This window comes from Gadus morhua, unplaced genomic scaffold (genome assembly GCF_902167405.1).
Source record: "Gadus morhua unplaced genomic scaffold, gadMor3.0, whole genome shotgun sequence".
Taxonomy (NCBI): domain Eukaryota; kingdom Metazoa; phylum Chordata; class Actinopteri; order Gadiformes; family Gadidae; genus Gadus; species Gadus morhua.
Window position 1 is genome coordinate 26,558 of NW_021964149.1, and position 19,778 is coordinate 46,335.

Consider the following 19,778-nt stretch of genomic DNA (forward strand, 5'->3'; position numbering starts at 1 on the left):
TGCATCCCCGCAACTTCGGTCCCATCAGAGCGGGTGTTTTCTGCTGCTGGACTGACAGTTACAAGGCTGCGTTCGCGTCTGACCCCCGAGCATGTTAACATGCTTATATTCCTAAACAAAAATATGTAGGCTGGAGTTACTGTATGCTATGGACAGTAGGGACAGTCACCACCGTATGTGAGTCGCTCTTTTTTTTCTTAATGTGTTGTCTCTCGCTCCGCTTTTCTTTCGGCTTGGTGCCTCTTGGAGTCGTTACATTTTGCCAAAACTGTGATATTTTAGCAACAAGTTCAGCCTTATATATGTTCAATAAGGTATTGCTTTTAGATAGAGTTCATGCAATTGTTTGTAAATGGGTGGCTCATCTTTTTGTTGCGAGCCTTTTCCGCGCGCCGGCTGCAGCCATAGGCATTATATATCGGCCTTTTTCCCCCGTTTTTTTCAAAACAGTTATACAGTTCAATGCCCACTTTTAGCCTACTGCCTTTGTTTGATTATTGTTGTCCGATAAGTTGGCTACTTATTGTAATTGGAATAGGCTACAGATTTAGTCTTGTTGAATCGTTTCCAAACCTTTATGAGCGCCTGTAGGCGCATTGTTCGGACTTTACGAGCGCAGCATAGGCCTATAACCTATAATGCCTGTATTTATTATTTTAAAATTGTTAAACAGTTGTAGGTCTCCAAGTTAACTGTATTGTATTAATGTTGGCCCATACATTATTGTTGGAATAAAGATTTCATTGATAAAAACATGCTGCATTTTGTATTTTCTACCAACGGGAATTTCAATATAGCCTATAGAAAAAAGTTAATGATTAATCGATAATTGATCGATAACTCTAGCGATGCTCGATCAAGGAAATTTCTTCAAATGCCCATCCCTACTGGCAATACTGCGGTTCTTTGTAGCTTAAATACTAAAGCCGTCATACTGTCTTTTAATGATTTTCAATATAGCCCAGTCTTATTCTGTATGGTATGGAATTTAATTTAATTGAAAATGTTTTTATTTCAAACAAGTCTGCGTGCGTGCGTGCACGTATTGTGTGTGTGTGTGTGTGTGTGTGTGTGTGTGTCTCATTCATGCTGTATTGTTTACCGGTCCTCCTCCAGCTGGCAGTGGGTTTAATCCTCCCTCTCATATTAAACCATATCAGTCCCGACCCTCTGCCCCCAGCGCCCTCCAGAACCACGCTCCTCTGACTCACCCAGACCACGGCCCTCTGCCCCCAGCGCCCTCCAGAACCACGCTCCTCTGACTCACCCAGACCACGGCCCTCTGCCCCCAGCGCCCTCCAGAACCACGCTCCTCTGACTCACCCAGACCACGGCCCTCTGCCCCCAGCGCCCTCCAGAACCACGCTCCTCTGACTCACCCAGACCACGGCCCGGCTCCACGGCCGCGGGGTTAGTGGAGTCCTGAAGGGGTTCCCCAGTGTCTCCTAGGACCTAGCACCCTGCTCCCTAGAGGAGTCTCGTAGCACCCTGCTCCCTAGAGGAGTCTCCTAGCACCCTGCTCCCTAGAGGAGTCTCCTAGGACCCAGCACCTTGCTCCCTAGAGGAGTCTCCTAGGACCCTGCACCCTGCTCCCGAGAGGAGTCTCCTAGGACCCTGCTCTCTAGAGGAGTCTCCTAGGACCCAGCAGCCTGCTCCCTAGAGGAGTCTCCTAGGACCCAGCACCCTGCTCCCTAGAGGAGTCTCCTAGCACCCAGCACCCTGTTCCCTAGAGGAGTCTCCTAGGACCCTGTTCCCTAGAGGAGTCTCCTAGCACCCTGTTCCCTAGAGGAGTCTCCTAGGACCCTGTTCCCTAGATGAGTCTCCTAGCACCCTGTTCCCTAGAGGAGTCTCCTAGGACCCTGCTCCCTAGAGGAGTCTCCTAGGACCCAGCACCCTGTTCCCTAGAGGAGTCTCCTAGGACCCTGTTCCCTAGAGGAGTCTCCTAGCACCCTGTTCCCTAGAGTCTCCTAGGACCCTGATCCCTAGAGGAGTCTCCTAGGACCCTGTTCCCTAGAGGAGTCTCCTAGCACCCTGTTCCATAGGGGAGTCTCCTAGGACCCTGATCCCTAGAGGAGTCTCCTAGCACCCAGCAGCCTTCCCTGTAACCAGTGGTTATCTCATTACATTATATTCATATAACATAGTTTAGACTGCATTGTTCTTTGATAACAGAGTGAGGTGTCTCACCAGCACGTCCCTCCTTCCATTAACTCAGAAGGAACCAGAATGATTTGAGGAGGGAGGGTCGACGGTGAAAGTGCAGGGGGCGGGGCCTGAGGCACAGCCGGACCTGTCCGTCAAGGACAGAAGTGGTGCGATTGGAGCTTCTGCAGCGGGTCACGCCAAGGCGGTCCCCACAGTGAGACACCTCACTCTGTTACCAGAGAACCAGGGGTCACGCCAAGGCGGTCCCCACAGTGAGACACCTCACTCTGTTTCCAGAGAACCAGGGGTCACGCCAAGGGGACCCCCACAGTGAGACACCTCACTCTGTTATCAGAGAACCAGGGGTCACGCCAAGGCGGTCACCACAGTGAGACACCTCACTCTGTTACCAGAGAACCAGGGGTCACGCCAAGGCGGTCCCCACAGTGAGACACCTCCCTCTGTTACCAGAGAACCAGGGGTCACGCCAAGGGGACCCCCACAGTGAGACACCTCACTCTGTTACCAGAGAACCAGGGGTCACGCAAAGGCGGTCCCCACAGTGAGACACCTCACTCTGTTACCAGAGAACCAGGGGTCACGCCAAGGGGACCCCCACAGTGAGACACCTCACTCTGTTATCAGAGAACCAGGGGTCACGCCAAGGCGGTCCCCACAGTGAGACACCTCACTCTGTTACCAGAGAACCAGGGTTCACGTAAAGGCGGTCCCCACAGTGAGACACCTCACTCTGTTACCAGAGAACCAGGGGTCACGCCAAGGGGACCCCCACAGTGAGACACCTCACTCTGTTACCAGAGAACCAGGGGTCACGCCAAGGCGGTCCCCACAGTGAGACACCTCACTCTGTTACCAGAGAACCAGGGGTCACGTAAAGGAACCCAAAGGTAACACCGTCTGAAGGCTTTCCTATAGGTTCACTGAAGGAAAGCCTATGGTGACCCCTATAGGAGAGCTATGGAAGGACCTCAACCTCCCCATAAACAGCCTCATCCCCCTGGACTCACTCTGTCCACCATAATTACAGTGTTTCACACTTTAATTATCTTTAATTTATCTGTTTATGGAATATGCTGTAATTTTTCATAATATCACACATTTGACTTTTTATGGCATAATAACTGACATGTATATATACATTTTGTGTTCAATCTTTTCTACTTATATTATAAACCTGACCTTTTTAGAGAGAGAGAGAGAGAGAGAGAGAGAGAGAGAGAGAGAGAGAGAGAGAGAGAGAGAGAGAGAGAGAGAGAGAGAGAGAGAGAGAGAGAGAGAGAGAGAGAGACTCATTCACCGCGTCTCTCCCCTCTGATCGTGAATACGAGTTTCTAGTTGTTACGTTAATCTCACCCCACCCTGGAACGCTTATTTTGTTGCGTCTACAGACTAGACCCCTCGGTCATCCGTCGACGGACGGAGGTAGTGTGAATGCGCCCTGGCCTGAATACGCGCGGACCATGGACCTCTAAAGACCGTTTGGAATGCGCCCGGACCGTTTTGAGTACACCATCCGGGTCCTTTCAGTGCACTGCTTTCCCCCCGATCGTAATTGGAACGCCCTAATCAAACTAAGTATAGTAAGTATGGGAAGTATGGATATCGGAATACGTTTAACAGTCTATTTATTGGTAAACTGACATTTGTTTTCTGTAAAGGACGTATGAAGCGATGCATCAGTGACTGAGTGTCTCTACCTGCTGTTTGAACCATCAAGTGTCTCTTTGTATTTGAGCTTCTAGACAGCGCAGCTATCTGTCTGTCGTTGATATTTTATTAAAGAGATGATTCTTCATCTCTGAGGGAAGTCATGGAGCAGCAGCCTCTAAGAGGTTAGTCTGACAGGACTGTAAACTGGGAGGGGAACGGGACCAACTGTTCACAACAGCGTACTTTACCTCTGATTTAGTCGGACGGTTTTTATTTCACACTTTATTGCAGCAGGAAGAAGACTAAGGTACGGTCGTCAACACTGACCTGTGATATAATAATCATATGTGAAGATTGAACTTGTCTATCATCATATATCAGCAGGTTGATCTATCTAAGGTCACAGTCATTAGTTCGCAGTGTTGCAGCACGCAGTCTCCTTCACCCTCACCGTAGTGTTTGTTGCCCGCCCCCAAATCATTTCCGTGTTCTTGTTGCATCTCTGTCAGAGCGAATGATGGTAAAACCATCCAGGTGAAAGTTTGTATCCTCAGTGACATCCTCAGTGCAGTCAACGTCCGAAGAAACAAAACGTGAAAGAAGGGTTAAAACTTCACGGTAAAACACAAACACGCAAATGCGTGTTTGTGTCGTGTCAGGAGTCGCTCCCAATACTGGTATATCCAACCCGGTCTCACGAAACCGGTCTCACGAAAAGTCGTGACACTGTCACGTTATTTAATCTATTGAAACGTGATCAGGATCACGTATTTTAAAACTTTTCGTGTTTTAAAGCACAAATTTTAAACCCATGTATTTCAATTGGAAGTATTTGTCGTGTCACCAGCACGACTTCTACTAAGGTTCTGTGCGGGAGCGTTCTCCCTAAGGTCCCTTAAGGAGCTCCGTACAGAACATTTATTGTTAAAAATTGTCTGTGATGATAACTAACAATATGACAGCTTTTGGCCACCCATTTCTACTTAAACTTGTCTGTGAACAATATGACAGCTTTAGGCCACCCGTTTCTACTTTCACCTTTGATTCTGAGAAATTGTGACAATTCACGGATATATTAAATGCAGGTGCCCTGTATGTCTTGATGTTTATTTTATCTAGCCATCTACTGTCTTGTTTTTGGTTATGTGAATGAAAGTCCGCGACGTCTCGCAAGTCCAGTGTCGCGAGCGGACGTTGCCATGACATCTAGAAATCATATCGTATTTAATGGGTTGTCACTAATATTGATGTGTTGGGCTTGATTATAACACTTGAATAATATTGTTTGCACCACGGCCTGGGGGAATACTCGTATTCTGATACCTGCTGAGTAGTTTCAGTCAGCGTTTAGATTCTCTGCCCGAACCCGAGCCCGACCAGACCCGACCCGCGGGCCGGGTCAGGCCGATATTTCCCACCACTATCCTCGGGCCGGGCCTTTGGTCGAGCTTTTTTATTTTTATTTTATCATTGGTTTATTGGCCTAATCTGAGGAGTAATCTATGCCATAAACAGGAACGTTATAGGCCTTTATTACACGGGTCTTCTCAATGCCGTGGCCCGTGGAACACTCCGTTCACTTGCATGGGTAGTAGTCCGGTGACTCATCAACCCCAGCGTCTTCCGTTGCTAAGCGACGTCACCGTCTTTGCGGACATGCTGGAAACGAATAAATTGTAAAAAAAAAAAAAAAAAAAAGACACAGCATGTGAAGTTATTTTTTCGTTTTGGCAAGTTCCAGTCAAATTGTCTTTTCAGCCTTCCAAACGAGAGCTGGTAAATAGTGAAAAATGCATTAAACTGTAATCAGAAAACGTGGATATATGCTATTGACCCTAGTGTATCTGTGGTATTAAGGATGGGACGAATTTCGAATTATAAATATGTTGAGCGGACTAGAATGCCTCCCGTAGGCCTATATATTATTATTATTATTATGCACGTCTTGAGCCATCAGTCGGAACGTGTCTGTGCCGCTTCCAGTGGGCATTTCAGTAGGGACCACAGCCGGTTCGCTGCAGTGCCGCTTCCGATTGGAAATTGGCCTTACGTACTTACCCATGAGCGTTCTCTGCCGTTGCCATGGTGAAGACGCAAGCTTTCTGGTTGCGTAAGCACTGTCGTCAGTTTTCGCGGGAATTTCGCTCATTCCCTCGCAAACTCCTACTAAGGTAAGTTGATTGTCTATACGTCTGCTATATGTTTCGTTTAATATGATAAATTACCTGCATAGTTTAAATATTAGGGCGAAGATTAAATCCCCACCAGTGATTCACCATTGGTCAGCATCAATTATAAAGGGAAACTCCTGAAATTAACATAACCTTGCTAGCGAACGGATAATGTTCAATATAAACTAACACAATGCAGCATTAATAATATAATAATGTGTGAGTAATTTAATTGTGTGAGTTCATCTAGACGTTTTCATTTCCTCTGTCACTGTGGATCACTTTTAAAGTGAACTGTTTTGGATTTTACTTTAAGTTAAAGCTATACTGTACGATGTGAGAGAGCTAGCATGATTTGAAATTAGCTTCTCTTCGGAGTTCCGTTTAACTCCTCCCCCACCCTTCACGACTGCCCCAACCCCTCGACACAGAGCCGTGCACGAGCGCTAATGCTGCTTACGGCTTAATTCAACGGCAACCATTGCGTCACTTTTCAGGCCATTCAACTCCCTCAGCTGTCGCCATCGCTGAAAAGCGAATCCAATATTTATTCTCGTTTTTCCTCGAGCATTCTCTTACTTTTTTTTTGTTGCTGCCTTTTCATTTTCTGTCTTTCTTTTTCTTGCCTTTTTAAAAGGATGAACCGGGGCAAGTAACGGTGGCAGTGGTAACTTCTGTTTTTTTTCTTCCATCGTGTTAACATTGTAGGCTCACTAGGTCTAGTCCACTGTCATGAACTACTATGACGACAACGCTTTCTTTGCCCTCCGTGAACGCGCTCAGGCCGGCTCAGGCTCGTACACAGAGGGGAGAGAACGCGCAGGCTTGTGATTGGTTCTTTATATTCGGGTACAATGTCTCCGATTGGTAAGCATTTTAACAGGTTTATAGCAGATACAGAATTCGTTTTTTCGCTTCTTTTTCATTGCCCATAAGTTATTTATTGCTGTCAGGATGTAAAAACAAATTTCAACAACATATTAAAAAGTGCATATCACTGAAAATCGTACAATATGCCTTTAAGTTGTGTAAAGTTGTGTAGAAAACAAACAAGGTGCTGTCTTTGAACAATTTATTATGCTCTCATGGTGCTTTCCCGGTCTTGTACCGGCAAAAGTCTGCAATAGAGATAAAGGAAAACCCGCTAAAACATGGTTTCTCAACGGGGGGCGTTCGAACCATATTAACTAGATGCCTTATTACAGTGGCGTCTAGAACGTCACCATAGGCGGTGTCATGCCAAATGTACTTTTTTTTATTACTTTTTAAATAGCCATAACTTGCTCAATTTTCAACCGATTTACAAACGGTTTGGTTTATTACAAACGTTATTAACGTGGTTATGATATTTAAACGTAAATCATTGTAGAATTCCTTACAGTTAAAATTAGGTTACCGTTTCGAAACGTAACTATCATTAAAACCGTGATAACTGTGTGATATGACACTTTCACAGTAAATTTGTCCAGAATCAACCACAGTTAATAACACCATCCCAAGCATAGGTGTAGTGTTAATGTTAATGCAGTTAGTTAATTTTAATGCATATCTGATATGGTTTTCTTATCATTAGGTAATGGCTATATTAACATTGTATTTTTTTGCACATTGCTGCTAACTTTGTTTGTGACTGATTGATGGTTGACAGTTTTTTCTTTTCTCCCTGCAGCTCCTTTATAGTCAACCCCCACCACACGTTATCGTCGTCTATTTGAATCCCCAAAGGCACTTTTAAGAGCCACGTCCATCTGTCTGCCTTTCTGTCTGGCTGTCTGTCTATCTATCTGCCTGTTTGGCTGTCTAACTGTCTGTCTGTCTGTCTGTCTGTCTGTCTGTCTGTCTGTCTGTCTGTCTGTGTCTGGGTCAGTCTGTTTGTGTTGCAATGGCCATGAGACATACCATTGACCGCCAGCATCCCAGCTACAAAGAGGGGAAACGTAAATTGCTTGAAAGTATACAAGACCACCTTATAGCTGAAGCTGAGGTTAGTGTTTTTATATCAAATGAATCGTTTTTCATTTGTCACCTGTCTCAGTTTCTGTACCTTTAATTATTGAATTTTCCCTTCAACACGCAGAGAGCCGTTGAGGAGAGGAAACGTGCGCGTTCTGGTGGAGGACCTCCATGTGGCTCCACTAATGACGGTGCAAGACGAGGCAAGCCGAGGGGGGAGGCGTGGAGGGCGACGCGGAGGGCGACGCAAAGCCTCAGCCACAGGTTCTTATCTGAATTATTTGACATTTATTGGAATTTAATGCGTAAATACTAGATGAGTTTGTAGCATGAAAGAATATTTATGAATGTTAATCATTCTTTAATGTACTCTTTTACAGTCACGTTCCCCCCAGCTGAGTGCTCCCCGTCATCCCATGAGGACGTTCCGCTTACTGTACCTTCAGCGCAACTGAATCCTCAAGAGGCATTTGGTAAATCCCACTGATGAATTGAAGTTTAAATCTAAAAATGTAAAGGTATCACTGAGAAAAAAGCCCTTTGTATTCTTGGTCCATGTACTTTTACTGTAAGTTATGTACTTCAACTGTGAATCCATTGTAGCCAAAGTTTCTATTTTCTTTACAGAAAAGTTTGTGGAGAGGCTTTCATCTCTAAATGCCTCTGGTCCTTCTGCCAAGCCTCAAAGAAGCTCTGCATCTTCATGGACTTTTCGGCAGCAGAAAGCCTCAGAGCGCTGGACAGAAGCACGACCAAACCACCTACAAGGCCTCATTGAAAAGGAGGCTGTTGGTCATCCCTTGTGTTGCCTCTGCCCCAAGCCGGCTGTTATTAGGTTGGATCACATTAATCTTAAACTTTATTTACCCAGGGTAGTAGCTGAGCATTACAGCAATTCTCAGTGCCCTGCTATATAGGCTAACATGCATGTCTTTTGGGGTGGGAGAGAAATTTGATACACAGAGGAAACCTACATGAATGTGAAAAGTACATCTAGGACCTTTGTATCAAACCGATTATCTAACTTAATTTAGAATACTGTAGCTTACTGTAACTTGAGTGTATTGTAGTTTATGAGTTATTCACATGAATAGTTGATTATATTATTAATTTTTTTCATCCCTAGGTGCAGAGAGTGTCTCCCTGAAGGGTGGTTCTGTGGGGACTGCGATGTACTGCATCACAAAAAACAGCCACTCCACAACAGGGAATGTCTGATACGTGGGTTCTTTGAACCCATTCCTCCAACCACACGCGTCATGAAAGGGGAGGATGGATATTTCACTCAGGAGCAAGGTATATACTCAACAAAGCTTTTATTTTGCTGTTCACATGTGTCTGCAGCTTTTAAAAGATAATATGAATGAATGGTCTTCTTTATTTATGCCAGCTTGCATCTTGCCAACTGTGAGTGTGTCAAACTGCGTCTGCGATGGCACAACCTTCACTGTGTTAGCAGGCAAACCAGTGATTTTAATTAACATCAATGGTAAAAACAATTCACTATTTAAATTTATATTTGAAGATGATTTCCAGAAATAAAATCACACATCAAGATATTGGGGGTCTTTCAAAATGTGTTTTAAGCATGTTTTTTTTCTTTCTTGCTCTAAGGACGTTATGACTTGCATCAGCCACTGTATGTATGTCAGACGTGCCAGCAGCAGATGACCCCTGACATGAAGCACTTCCTTCAGAGTGGATATTGGCCAGCCTCTCTCAATACTTCCACGTTGTACACGTTGGACCTCTTGAGCTCCTTTCAGGAACTGAAAGTAATCTCTCCAGAAGTGATTCTCCAGACAGGCCTTCGCAAAGCTCCTGGAGCATCGCACCAAGTGTGGAGGACGAGTTAGTATTATTGTTCTTGGACATATTACAACATTTCTGTGCATAAGCAGACAACATCCCAAAGATTTTTTTATTCTATGTATCTTCCAGTCTGGACATATCAAAGGTGACACCCTGCAGCGCAGCTTCTTGGAGTTTTCATATGCTTCGTTTGAGAAGGACCAACTCTGCTGTGGTGCTGTTCTCACCTGCCCAGCCTGCACACCAGAAATGTTGGCTGTTTCAGTAGATGGAAACAGAAAGTTATATCGCTTTCGCCGAAATGGAAGGTGCTCCTTGTTCCAGTGTTATTATTGATTGATTGATTGATTGATTGATTTAGTTACATATTTAATACATTTAATTTCTATTTGTCTTCCACAGTTCTGGTGACCATGCCTTTTTTGAAGGTTTATTTGTGGCTGAAGACAGTGCAGTGTCTGGATTTGTGGACATGATCCAGAAAGCTGTGAAAAAGGCAAGTTTGAATCGTAATTTGACAAAATACTTCTGTTGCTAAAATAAACATATCTATCCAACATAGATTTCCTCCCCAACTGCAACTTCTGCCTGCCAACTAAAAAATCAAATTTAGTGAATACATGGCATATATAGTGTTTTATGATACCATTGATTTTATTTGATTTATTTTTGTTTACGTGTCATAGACACAGGGAAGAGGCACGTGTGGGGACTCCCAATGGACAGCAGCATGGGAGACATCAAGAAGGGCATCCAAATTGGATGAAGAGGGCATGGAGGTTGCTGTGTGTCGCCATGGTTTCCTTCTTAAAGCCCTTAACATGTACAGGGGAGAAATATTTGCCTACCCCATGTACCTTCAAAAGGAGCTGATGCCAGCCAAGGCACAATTCTTTGCCATGGATGTGGCTTGCAAATACTGGCCATACCTGGAGAAAGTTGCCAGTGTCCTTCCTGCTCTCCAGGAGCTGACCACCATGAAACCTTTCCTCAGCGTCATGCATGCTCGAGCTCATGCTACCAAGTGTGAGGTATGTTTATTATTTTTTATTATGGTATGTAAATTGTAATGTTTATAATATTAAATTGAAGTTAATGGGTAGACTATATTATGTATATGTTTTGTGTTACCATTCCACTCAACCTTTGCTAACAGATTAAATGGAGTGGTAGGAACCAGGAAGGAGCAGGGACAACCGCCGGTGAAGAGGTGGAACAAGTTAACAGCTACCTCTCTCGTTGTGCCCTTACGACAAAATATATGTCGGAAGCAGGTGAACAGAGTGTTTTCCATTATGTTGCATACTTCTTTTCAAAGACTGCATGCCATCAACTCATACTTTGCCTTCAATAGCCCGGTTGGACATGCTCACATTGCATGCAATGTTGTGGAACCAGAAGAAAGGGGATTCCTTACACCAGGCACTTTTTTTGTCCTTTGTTTTTATCATTTGAGCTGTTGTTAATCCTACAGACTTTATCCTGATTACTGTGTTACACTGTTTATCAGACTTGTCAGAGGCTCCTGGATGAGACTGCAATGCTAGCAGAGCTAAAAACCCAGCTACATCTCTCAGATTAAATGGTGTCACAGTGGATCTCAGATGTGATGGAATGGGCAGCTGGTGGTAAGCATGACCAGATAACAGAAAATAACACAATACTTTTCCACTACTATTTGAATCTTCAGGTTTGATATTAAAGATCAGCCAACAATAGTTGGCTGTTCATTCAGGGCAGTTAAAGTGATCTCTAGGGATTACAAGAGGTGGTGACATCACCTGCCACCAAGACCAGCAAACTGTGTGACATGTTTGGTTTTTTGTATATTCCAGTTTCTCTTCTGGAAGTATACATACCAAGTTGTACAATCAAGTTGGGTTAAGAGGGGTTTATGTGTAACATGAATTCAAACATCGAAACTGTTATGTGTTGTTTTATTTTTAATTGTACTATTATTTCTACAGAGACACGAGATGCATCTGACAACCTGCAAGGCACCACACACACAGGGCTTCAGCGGTCCATTGAGGGGCTCTACCTCAGTGTGAGGCAGCGGAAGCTAAATCTGTACCGTCAGAATGGTATTACTACTGTATAATATACACAAAAACAAATACATGGAATTAGTACACAATGTAGAAGCAATTACGCCAATTACAGCTCAATCATTACATTCTCTTCTGTTTGATTGTAACTGATTATTATCTAGATTGTCATTATTACATTCATCAGTCACTCACTGCAGCTTCACTTTCACTTTTTGAGTGCAATGTATTTTTTGCTTGACAAACAGTTCTGTCAAGAGCCTTCACCCATCTACTTCATGTCATTCTAGACAGCAACAAGCTTCGCCACCGGCTTCGGAGGAAGCTGGCAGAAGAGAAAAAGCTCCTTTTTCAGGAGATACAAAAGCACAACAAGCTTGACTCTGCAGCCAACATCGATGCAGCTGTGGTGGAGCACTCCCTGAGTGGAGAGAGCACTGTGTCCCCAATATGGCCTTGGGAGGTTCATGACAGCGGTATGTCAGTTTTTAGAAGATTTTTGTTAAGCTGTATACGGTATACTGCAATAAGTGTGCAAAAAATATTGAGTTGTTTAATATTCATGTCGTTTCTATTTGTATTTTAAGTTTTCTACTTTTTGTATAAAATTGATAAAAGAGTACAATTGTGGTCGATACATTTATGTTTATATGCAACATTGAGTATTGTATTCATAAAACTGTAATTGACTTTTTAGCAAACATTGGAACCAAGAAACGGCTTCATGACCAAGTCATGACAACAAAGCGACTGCAGGAGGAAAAAAACATTCTGGTGATGGAGATGGCACAACACTGCACATGGTTGCAGAACCTGGCATTGGTTCTCAAAAACAAGGTGGCTGAGTCGGGTAAGTTGACGCAAAACATAGCTGTCCATGACCAACTCACTTTCAATCACAAACCTAATAGAGTACAACAATCATTGTTTGCAGTGATGGTCATTTAATTGTACATAGTAAAATGGTGATTTACGTTGTTTGCTATGGTAACAAGTCAGTGGGGTTGTAAAGTGTGTCACTTTTGCCAAATGTGGAGATATTTAGCACTGTGGCTATAGCCTGAAATCAGAAGTCAACCAAATAATTGTGAACATTGGAATATGTGGCTAATGTGTCACACAGGGTTAGCATAAAAGCTTGTGCTTACTATTATCTCAATCTGAAGCCTGCTTGGTATCATGGCAACTATTCACATATGGTATTTAGATTTGGACAGGAGAGAGCTTTCTACTCTATTGAAGTTACAGTATGTGGACTCATGAAGCAATTTTACTATGTAGAAGGTCTGTAATGTAATCTCATGTATATTTTGAGGTGGAGAGTCTGGAGACAAAGGAGCTGAAGGACTTTGCAGTCTCTTGAGGAGAAGAAACACAGAGGTGTCAGAGGGGTTGCAAGTGGTCCTGCAAAAATACAAGACTGCTTTAGGTCCTGAGGCCTCTGTCATTCAAAATATTGAAGAGGAAGACCAAAGTGTCCACAGCAGTCCAGACACCAGTGAGGATGAAGAGGAAAGCATAATTTAGGTGAAGTGTGTGCGTGCACGTTCACATAACTACACAGATTAGTGTTACTCTTTAAAGATTATTTATGTATTTATTTATGCTTTTTCATTCTAAAACAGCTCAACTTTAGCTTTTGATCTTACCTCTTGTTTTTTCCCCCAGATTGAAGCTGCACTGAGGATGGACTAAGGAAATGGACTTGCCTAGAAAGCACTAATGTGATAAAACATGCATTCGGGCGTCTTATATTATTTCACACGCATAGATATTAACTTGGCACTATGGGGGAGGGAACCAAGGAAGGCAGGCTTTCCTATGATTGGCCGTTGTGAAGCGCGATATTTGATTGACAGCCCTCCTCAGCCCGAATTCAGCCAAGGGTTTCTTACTTGAAGGGACCTTCGCCCAGACGTGATTGTCTTCTGAGTTTCAGCCATTGACTACAATACAGAATGAATGAGAGGAGGGCTGAGGAAGGCTCTCAATCAAATATCGTGCTTCAGAAACAGCCAATCATAGGAAAGCACGCCCTGCCTTGATTCCCTCCCACATAGTGCCAAAATTAAATTTGAGCGAGAGAGCATAACATCATTCGCGAGAGGCTGTTTTGTATGACCAAAGTTATTCCCCCCTCTCGCTTTCAACGAGGTAATGCTCTCGAGGATCTTTTTTCCTGGCTCGGGGAGCTGCGCTCTGAGTGCGGACGTGCGCACAGATAATTTGGGCGCTCGCAGTTAACATCTACGTGTATGAAATAATATAATACGCCCGAATGCATGTTTTATCCCATTAGTGCTTTATGGCACTAATGTGTCGCCATACTCAACCGCTTATCCTGGCAACTTCACACCTGACACTGCACCCTTGGGTCTTCTGCAATACACCCACCAAGTGTAAAATAAATCAGATGAACACTACTAACTGCTTCCTGTCAACTGACAGCAGTCAGCTGACCGTCATTACATCGCTGTAGCACGTGAACATTCATTGGTGCCATACTTGACAGCTCTCCACACAGTTACATAGCATTGTGGTGAATGTTCAGACCTCTGTTTCATCTCTCCCCTTCCAGCGTCACAGATTATCAATCTTGGTGATGGAGGCACTAGCATTTTGGTGTGTTATTTAGTTAATGTGTGTAAAAGATGACTTCCTTAAATGTCTTGTTTTGTTCGGGATTCAAAGATATTCAGTTGACAGAATATATAGAAGTATAAAGAAACCAGAAAATATTACATTTGAGAATCTGGAATCTGATCATTTTGAATTTTTTTATTTTTCAAAAAATGAAAAAGTGATTAATCGTTCATCCAAACAGTTGGTTATTAATTAAAATCAAATAGTTGCATGTCATGTAAAATGTAAATCAAGGAGAACGACCATTTTGATTGATAGGGTGGCGTGACTAAGTATGTATACATATAATATGTATGTAATATGCATTAGACTGTATGTAACAAAGAGACAGTTGTATAGTTAATATAGGTACGTACAGTATAACTGGATTACATGTTCTGTTGTCAGTGCTTATGTAAAGCTAACCCTACAGTCCATTTTTAAGAAATGCAGCCCAAATTGTTTGTGTGTTGGACAGATCCATTTGGTGCATTTTCTCCAGTATTGTTGCAAAAGATGAATACATTATTGCCAAAAATGACCAATTTTTGTTTTACTTTTCCATCATGTTTAGAAACATCATGTGACAGTTTTGTGTTTTATAAAAAAAGATGGCCTATCAAGAGAAAATATGGGAAACAAACATAAACAATGCATAATTAATTATATTTTGAATTGAGTTAAATTTAACATCACATACATTATTATTTATGTGGATTACATCAATTAACTGATCTCCTTGTGATATATTTCACCCAAATCATCTATATGCAGTATAATGTAGCCTATGTTTTACTTGTAGATTTTTGATTCAGTAAAGATTCATTTTCCTAAACTTATTTACAACCCTCCTCTTGGTGTAAGAACTACAAGTATCCCTTCTAACTTGTATGGTTCCTAAAATTTCAAAGGAACGATTGTAATGGGCATTGTATTTTTAAATACATTGTATTCCCCATGATTAGAAGTTTGCAGTATTAAACTGGATGATAACATTGTAATTAATAACATTACAATGTTACATATAAATGTAGTATTGTTCAGTACTATATTGGGTATATATTATGTTCTATGATACTTAAATACTAAACCTAAATTGTCATGTTAATATCAAATTGAAGTTGGGGTTGACTGACGTCTTGAAAACCTTGGGGGGTGTTCACTAGCCAGTAAGGCTATTGCTAGTTATCTGCAACTGCTGTCGATTATTAATCCATCCTACTGCAGGTATACTGAACTAAATGGTTTTGTTTGGAAGCCACACCATATTAAAACCAAATTATAAATCACATTTACACTTTATAGCAGGAAAATAGATCGAAGGATGAGGTCTGAAAGATATGTTTTGAAACGTTGCTTAATACGTTACGCCATTGAACACACACCTTTCTGTCGGCGAGATAGAGCAGCAGGAAAAACATAAAAAAAAGCACTCATAAATGTATATATATTACCTTTTTCATAAAATATATCTACTCACGATATAAACATATACGTTATGGTCATACTTTAAGAACTGTTACTGTTAAGAATTGGAGTGGATATATGATTTCGGAACCCTAATGTCAACATATTAACCCTAAACCGGAAGGAGGATACCAGAACTACAATTTGTCCCGAGTTATAGTGTGCTGTGTCATAGCTATTGTAGTTCCAATTAATTATCTCTAATATGTAAAACTGGGATCACGAACGTTGCAAGCTCATTATATGTTTTTAAGGGTGGGAAGCACGCCTGTTTGGTCTGATTTTAACTTTCTTATTGGTAAGAGGGTGTAATCATGTTTTTTATAGGTTTTGACCCTACTCTATTGGTCTGCTGTCGAGTATGATAGTACATGTGCAGAACTTTCCAAAACAGTTGACCCCATGTCTGTAGCATATTTTGTTGTTGAACTACAAGCCTTCAAAAGTGTCACAGGTACAAGGTTCAAAGGGCACACCTGAGGAGCAGGAACCGCCCACAAATCTCAAATTGACATATGTTGCTCCCTAGGTCAAGACCTTTCCAACGATGTCTTCACTGTTGTCCTATGCCAATTTTTGATTTTCTTGTTGGTAGACTACACATCATGGCTGTTTGCCGTATACATTCAGAGACCTCTTTGAGGGCCAAGCTGGAAACAATCACTCAAAATCTTTTAACGGGTATTTTGTGACCAGATTTATTGAACATATTGATTATAGGATTATACGCAGTCATACTATTCAATGTGGACCAGTTTCAAGTTTATTTCAACACAGTCTCAATCCCTACTCGTCAAATGTGTGACGCATGGCCAAGGATCCCTGGCGTCAATTTGCGACGAAAAATGGGTACCTTTTTCGTCGTTTTTCAACGCCTGATAGACAGTCATGGTAATCCCTCACCGTCGGATATAGACGAAAGGAAATCAATGTCTATCAACGGTGATGCCGTCAGGTTATGCAAATATTGTCGATTGATTTGTTTGACAGATTCACCATTAAACGTGTTTCTGGTGACATTTCTAGTGAGAAATTTACTTTTTCCTTGAATAATCTTCAGTCAGTGAATGTGTATGATCTTTATTAATATTTATTATCTGAATGGGAAATGCAATATTTTAGGATCGATTCACCGTTAAACGTGTTTCTAATAACATTTCTAGCGAGAAATATACTTTTTACTTTCATAATCTTCAGTCAGTGATTGTGTCTGATCTTTAGTTTTATAGTTATTCGTTAGATTTAATCGTCTCGCTCGCATGTCTCAACGACGTCAGGTTGCTAGGGACGCTGCTTTCGCTAAACTAGCAGATCACGTGTTTCCTGCGTTTGTGTTATTAAACCGTTACTTTATGTAACTTTTAATGATATTGTAATAACCACAGGCAAGGTATTGAGCGAAGTAAGCTTGATAGCAGGTTTATTGGAGTCCACAATCGGACAGGCAGGCACAGCTCCACCGGAAAACTACAACAACCAAAACTCCCCCCCGGAAGGAAACCCCCGGAACCCCCTCTCAGAAGGCCCGCCCCTTACTCCCAAACCCTCTGACGTAAAACACGTTTATTTGTGAGAGCCAACATGGAGCCAACCCAGTCGCCAAAAGCATATGTTGACAGTGTACGTTTTCGTGAACACTCGATTACGTCGCATTTCAACATAAAAATAGCGTGTTAGCACACATACACACACACACACACGCACGCACGCGCACACACATACACACACACACACACACACACACACACGCACACACACACACACACACACACACACACACACACACACAATGCATTTCGCTGCTAAAACAACAACTTGGGCTGCTTCTAGGACATTTTGGGTGGATTGTGAACGGTATGTGGGCAGGACGTTTTTTGTAAAAACCATGCGGCAAAGGAGCTGCCGTGTGTTGTTTTTGTCGGGTCTGATGGTTAAAAAATAGACAGATATTCCAAGGTATCCTTAAAAGGCAGCTTGGATGTTTTTATTTTCTGCAGTTTAGACTTCTTCTATAACCTATTTTTGAAAGCAAAACACCAAGCTCAATGATTGAACGAGGCAGGGTTATTTGAAACAATTTATTAAATATATATTTGTGTGAGGTCATTCCTTCTCCTGAGTTTGCTTCCTATTTATGTCTACTGTACAACCCTACTGTCCACAAGCATCACCCCCCCCCCCCCCCCCCTCCCCATATGGATTTGGAGAATTGTTGCCACGTCCCAGTGGTGGAGGTATCATATATATGAAAGAGGGCATTCAATTATACTACAATGATCAATTAGGAGGCCGAAGCCCTAAAGGAAATGATGCAATAGGTGACTGGGTCGACAACATTTAAGTAAACGCATACGCTTCAACCTGTGGCTCTAGCCCTACAGGAAATGACTCAGCAAGTGCTCCATCTCGTTGCACCTGCACCCAGCGGCTCGCTTGCAAGATTTTGGCCTGAAGTTCTTCCCAGACCTACACCCTAGCCATCCAACACGCATATCTGAGAATCAGGCTTCTCTTTAATAATGACAAAAAGTTACGAGAGAAACACACATTAACTTTTTGTTATCTCATAAGCGGCGTGGTGCCGGCTCCTTTTGACCTTTTGACCCCAGACTTCAAAAACGTGGCCACAGGCCAGCTGTGTCTACACACCTTAAGCCACAAATGTACACCTCCATCCCACAAAAAATGGGGACTAGAAACTAACCTCTGTCTTATGTACATTTACTGTACTGTTGGAGGTCACGCCCCTTTTCCGACCTTTTCGAGGGAGGCTAAAATGTTTACACACATTTCCAGACACAGATTTGGAGTTCTAGCCCTTGGAGAAAAAAAGTTTTCCCAAATGGAGTGTCATTTGGACAAAGCCCCTCAGAAGTGTAGCCTGCAAGACCTAATGGTTCAGAATGTGGTGGAAAAACAGTTTTTGAGATAGGAAGGTCCTACCGCCCTGAAATTTTAATACCTTATTCTAGGGCCTAACTGGGACCTCCGCACCGAAACTTGGCCCGGTCGGACCCCGAGGGCAGGAAGGGGGGGCCCTTCCTGCCCGAAAATTGGCCCGGTCAGAGGGCCCCCCCTTCCTGCCCTCGGGGTCGGGGGTCAAAAGGAGCCGGCACCACGCCGCTTACGAGATAACAAAAAGTTAATGTGTGTTTCTCTCATAACTTTTTGTCATTATTAAAGAGAGGCCTGATTCTCAGATATGCATGTTGGATGGCTAGGGTGTAGGTCTGGGAAGAACTTCAGGCCAAAATCTTGCAAGCGAGCCGCTGGGTGCGTTGCAACGAGATGGAGCACTTGCTGAGTCATTTCCTGTAGTGCTGGAGCCACAGGTTGAAGTGTATGCGTCCTTTGAGACCCCCTTTGATATATAAGAGCAGTGGCGATTTTGGTTTGGAAACTCTGGTGGGGCCCATGCAGGAAAATATTATAACGTAATCCAGAAATACCACATATTACTACCATCACAAAAAAAACAGTAGCAAGTGACAGAGGGGACCAAAATTGCAGCTGAATAATGCCATCACTCAAACGCGAATCTGACGACATATATTAGGCTATTATAGCAATAGCACCACCAAATGGCAGCGTTCAAGATCTCACAATATCAAAACTCAAGAAAACAACAACGTGGCAACAATAAAAACACAACGGCGCACACCCTTTACACAGCAATCAATATACAAAGCCACCACTCACAATATGCCAAAAAAAGAAGAAGTATGGTTTAAGTTGCATTAAGTTTGCAGGCCACCATACTGTACAATTAACAATGAATCTAGCCTGATAGAGTGGTTGCCTATTCAGACCTGGATAATCCTGGGTGAAAATTTAAGTAAGTTTGGGCTAAAATGGTAATTACCTGTGCTTTAAGGACAGTGCTGTCTGG

The 19,778-nt window shown here is 42.7% G+C and overlaps 3 long non-coding RNA genes across 4 annotated transcripts; all 3 read left to right on the top strand.

Annotated features, from left to right (window-relative positions):
- Nucleotides 1–8,152: 8,152 nt before the first annotated feature.
- Nucleotides 8,153–9,721, top strand: LOC115539318 (uncharacterized). Of its 2 annotated transcripts, none has more exons than XR_003975834.1 (5): nt 8,153–8,204; nt 8,321–8,413; nt 8,568–8,775; nt 9,067–9,236; nt 9,555–9,721. It is a non-coding gene; the product is annotated as an uncharacterized LOC115539318 (long non-coding RNA). The 2 variants fall into 2 exon arrangements; XR_003975833.1 differs by lacking the exon at nt 9,555–9,721 and adding an exon at nt 9,331–9,437.
- Nucleotides 9,721–10,247, top strand: LOC115539319 (uncharacterized). Its single transcript, XR_003975835.1, has 3 exons — nt 9,721–9,791; nt 9,882–10,060; nt 10,155–10,247. It is a non-coding gene; the product is annotated as an uncharacterized LOC115539319 (long non-coding RNA).
- A 975-nt stretch (nt 10,248–11,222) lies between these two features.
- LOC115539317 (uncharacterized) lies at nt 11,223–14,677 on the top strand. Its single transcript, XR_003975832.1, has 6 exons — nt 11,223–11,380; nt 11,720–11,836; nt 12,091–12,276; nt 12,498–12,650; nt 13,116–13,327; nt 13,469–14,677. It is a non-coding gene; the product is annotated as an uncharacterized LOC115539317 (long non-coding RNA).
- Nucleotides 14,678–19,778: the final 5,101 nt, after the last annotated feature.